General features: G+C 41.2%; 1 pseudogene; it reads right to left on the bottom strand.

Annotated features, from left to right (window-relative positions):
* Positions 1-344: 344 nt before the first annotated feature.
* Positions 345-1369, bottom strand: LOC146559518 (C5a anaphylatoxin chemotactic receptor 1-like; annotated as a pseudogene).
* Between the last annotated feature and the right edge of the window lie 3501 nt (positions 1370-4870).

Here is a 4870-nt window from a genome sequence, read left to right as displayed (position 1 = left end):
AACTGAGCATCAGAAGAGTGTTTCGCCCTCTTGTGATTAATGAAAAGAACACTTGCACAACTGGACGTTACTGCATTGTTTTGTAATTATTTGAAATAAGTTTAAACCTTAAAACATTCTTGAAAACATATTTACTTACCACCCAACTTAACCAGAAAAAAAATCTTATTGACTCAAAAAGTAAAGGCAGAGTATTTGCATCCACAGACCTTTTTTACTTATACACAAGCGATTTATTTTACTGTCAAATATAAGGGCTCATATCCAAGCCAAGGTCAGCAGAAATTACTTATTCTTTTGCGAAACGATTATTCTATTGCAAAAGTATTACAGTCAGTGCACAGTCATATTGTTGTCATCTCCTTGCCATTACTGGTGCTCTTGGTGTCCACATTAGTGATACTCTTCTTGGTAGTCGGATCCTCGCTGATAAAGTGGAGGATGTTACGCAGTGAGCGGTTCATGCTGTCTTTGAAGCTTTGACCCAGACACACATAGAGCAGAGGGTTGAGGCAGCTGTTGAAGTAAGCCAGGAAGAGCGCTACAACATGTGCCAGGTGAGGAAACCCGAGAGGTGGTCAGCATGAGGAAAACCACAATGTGCAGAGGTATCCAGCACAAGAAGAAGCTCAGCACCACAGCGATGATGACCCTCAGGGTTTTCTTGGATCCAGTCCGACCTCGTGTCATTCTCCTCTGTGTGTTACTGAAAACCACCAAGTGACAAACTAGAATAACCAGGAAAGGAATAATGAATCCAATCAGGAAGCGAAAAGCAGAGACAGGCCAGGCACTGTCTACAGTGTACTCCATCCTACACTCTCTCTTCTCGTCACCTGCCACAATCTGCTTGGCGTACACAAACTGTGGGATACTGCCTATCAGGGCCAGGACCCACACAACAACACATCCATAAGCACCCTGTTTGGGGCGCCTGTGGTTCTGACACCAGATGGGTCTAATGACCAGCAACAAACGATCCACGCTGATCACAACCAGCTGCAGGATGCTGCAGTACATCACCAGGTAAAACAGGCCTCTGATGAGCATGCAGGCCAGCGGACCGAAGTGCCAGTGATCGTCGTGGACCAAAGGGACCATAAGCAAGGGGATGGAGAGGCAGCACAGAAGATCAGCCAGAGCGAGGTTGAGGAACCAGAGGGAGGTGACAGAGCGGGACATGCAGAACCCCGTCACCCACACCACCACAGCATTTCCAGGCACACCCAGCAGGACCACAAGGCTGTACATGACCAGAGCCACTATCTGGATCGGCTGAATCTCAGGAGTCACAGACTCAATAATGTCAGGAAATGTGTTATTATCATCAGGAAATGTGTAATTATAGTCACCGTAATCCATGATTCCTTACAACTGTGAAGTATAGAGTATAGATTAGTGTCGTGCATAAAATTAACATTAGAATGAGAGAATGATTCATTCAACAATATCTGAACGTGAAAGTTCTAACCTACCGCCTACTGTGACGTCACAGCACGTTTTCCTTTGAAGTGTAAGATTAAAGGCATGTGAGGGCTTAAATACTCCTCAGGTAACAACCACTGCACCAACTGCACCTTCTAAAAGTCGCCTAAAGGTTTCACTATAGGTTCTTTATCATTAGGCAAGGCAACAACTGCACCTAGCGTTGAAAACAAATTTTAACAAAATTTATTGATTCAATAGGCTTCTACGAATCTCCAACCCAAAATCTCTGTAGAAATGCGGCGCTCAGTATTCAGCCGCACAACTTCTTCAGACACTGATGGCTTTGAGGAGCTTGACAGCTGTTATGTTGAGCCTGATGGGTTCCTTTTACCGATTTTCGATTCCAGAGATGAACAGTTACCCACCTCTGAAACACCTAAGGTTCCCGAAAATCCCCAACCAAATGACCAGTACAGTCATACAATTCCTTCAGATACTGATGTCTTTGATTGTACAGAATATTATTTTGAAGATGATGGGCCCGTTTTCCCAATTATTGATGGCGGTGATGAACAGCTAGACACCTCTGAAACAACAGAGGTTCCCACAAGCAGTGAATTTGATGGATCTGAGGACAATGATAATGTTGTTAGAGGAAGTCTTCAAAAAGAGGAAGGAGAAACAATTTTTTCCCGAGCTCAAACAAGCCTTTCAGCTCTTTCTTCCTTTATTATGGTTCCAGTTGAGTCTGTGAGCTGAGGAGTAACTTATGTCACCGGCCAAATCCTTAATATTGGTCGAGCACCATTTACCTCCCCCACTAGTGAAACTGAACTGCCACCCACTTCTGAAACAGCTGAGGTTCCCACACCCAGTGTTTGTCTAAACACAGATGAAAAAGAACAATCACCCACATCAAAACAATTTGTAGATTCGAGGGACCGGTATGATACACCCGACTGGGCATTCTTGTTTGAACCTGAAAACACAACAAGGGAACAAAGATTAAATTTGATACCTGAAAGTGAGGAAAGAAACGAACAGTCCCCTCTCTGAAACAGCTGAGGTTCCCATAACCAGTGTTCATATGAACAACTCTGAAGATGAACAGTCTCCCACCAGTGAAACACAGGTTCCTACAGACAGTGTTTCTGTAGATATAACTGAAAATGAACAGTCACCTTCTGAAACAGCTGAGGTTCCTACAACCACTGTTTAAATGAACAACTCTGATGAAGACACGTCAACTAGTGACAGTTACAGCACTGATTTATTCAATGTTTACCCTCCAGAACCTTCAGCTATTAACAGATCTGAGGAGAATGAACAAACGAGCAATGCAAGTATTTTTTCCAGAGTTTACAGAAACCTTTCAGCTTTGTATTCATTTATTAGAGCTCCAGTTGAGTCTCTGGGACAAGGAGTACTTTTCGTCATCAGGTTCATCCTTACTATTTGTGGAGTACCGTTTACCTTATTGTTCAATATGTGTTCGGCAATTACTCGGCGTATGTTTCCACAGACGAATTTCATCCCTAATTCCTATACTGAGAAGATTCTTACGTGCACATTGTTGTGCAATTGTTATAATTTTTTTCTTCCATGTATTGACAATTGCACTTATAATATTCTTCGGCATGAAAAGATCTAATTAGTTCAATCACTAATTTTAGCAAACAAACACCAATTGCTATAGCAACATTTTCACATGAAATTCAATATCCTTAACATATAATGACATCACAACTATCCCCCAGCCAGTCGCAGCAGATGGCTGCTCCTATGAGTCTGGTTCTGCTGGAGGTTTCTCTCTGTTAAAAGTGAGTTTATCCTCCCCACTGTCGCCTTAGTGCTTACTCATAGGAGATCATTTGATTGCTGGGGGTTTCTCTTTAATACTGTGCGGTTTTAACCTTACAGTATAAAGAGCTTTGAAGTGCCTGTTGTAACTTGGCACTATTAGATAGACTTCAGTTGGCTTCAACTGACAAAGCATTGAAAAAAAACAAAAAAAAAACCCCAATCAATAAATAAATAATGGTGTGTGTGTGTGTGTTTTTAATTTTTCTATACCAGGGTAAGTGCTAAAGCTTAATGGGTTACAATTATAGCCCATAATTGTAAGAATAATATGTGGCTTTTAACAGATTATTCTTGTAACAAATGTGAATGTGCTGAGTGGCTGTGGCACTGTGCACAGGATAAAACCTCTTGATTTTAGTGTCATGTAGAACTAGATTCAGGCCAAAGATTGCATTTAAGTAACATTGGTGATTAGAAGCCAGTCTTTTGATCTTTTTGTTTTTGTTTTTTTAAAGTCTTTCTGATAAGGTTATTTTAAAGTTTGTTTTTTTAAGTCATAGACCTATTTATATTGGTTTCCCTGGTTTTAAACAGAAAATTTAAGCTCTTCATTAAAACAAATGCAGTGTTTACCTGTACGGGCACTGACAGCCACTAGAGGTCCCTTTACTCAACGTTTACATTCATCAGTAACTTCCTTCTCAAATGCTAATGCTTGCCAGATTAAATAGGCTTGTTAAGGGACAATATGTTTTGTTCTTAATATCAGATTATGTTATCTGTCTTTTTCATCATTCATATTTTATTGATGAGACTTTCGATGGAGGAGTAGCAAATACGCAAAGATTAACTGGTGATTTCTACAGGGTTTTTGCTGGCTGCATGTACAAAAACTCAGAAAGCCTTTCAAGAAGACAGAGTAAAGATGAATTTATAATACCTTCATTTAGACTGCGTATTTATCAGATTTTTGCTGACATTGACTCTACTTCAGAATATTTATATATTTTTGCGTTCAACGTTTGATAATGTGTCACGCGCAAAAGCATCAGGTCTAAGAGCCGTGCTTAGAGAATGCTTTGTAGTAAATCAGAAGAGTCGACTCCCATTGAGCGAGAGCCGGCTCCTCACTTTATTTCCTTTCGCTGCTCAGCTCCCACACAGTGGCTCAGCTATGCTCCAATCCCTCCATTTTGTGGCCAATCACATGCGAGGATATAGGATAATATCATTATCTGAAAAACAGAGAGGGTGAGAGACGCGGCAGTCAAGTGGAGTGTGCGTCTGTCCTCTCAGTAAGTGAGTGAGACAGACAGCGGTGAGGAGGGCTGTGCGAGTGCATCACAAAAACACATAAATATGCCTGACACCCGTAAACGAAGCAGCATCTGGCTGCAGTTTAAAGACTTTTTTGTCTCGGTCTCGTCTCAACTTTGTCTTGGTCTCGATACCATCTGGTCTTGGTATTGTCTTGGTCTTGGTTTAGGCGGTCTTGACTACAAGTCTAATGATCTCATCCACTTGCATATCTGGTGTGATCAGAGGTGGCAAAAGTACAGCTATTCGGTACAAGTCGTTCAGTTATTAGTGTTAAGAAATACTCCAGTAAAAGTTGAAGTATTAAACAGATTAAACTTCT

Source organism: Mchenga conophoros, linkage group LG14 (genome assembly GCF_057382185.1).
Source record: "Mchenga conophoros isolate Kocher_MC1m ecotype Shallow Benthic linkage group LG14, M_conophoros_male_GT1.1, whole genome shotgun sequence".
NCBI lineage: Eukaryota > Metazoa > Chordata > Actinopteri > Cichliformes > Cichlidae > Mchenga > Mchenga conophoros.
The sequence above is the reverse complement of the archived record's forward strand: the minus strand, read 5'-3'. Positions and strand labels throughout refer to the sequence as shown.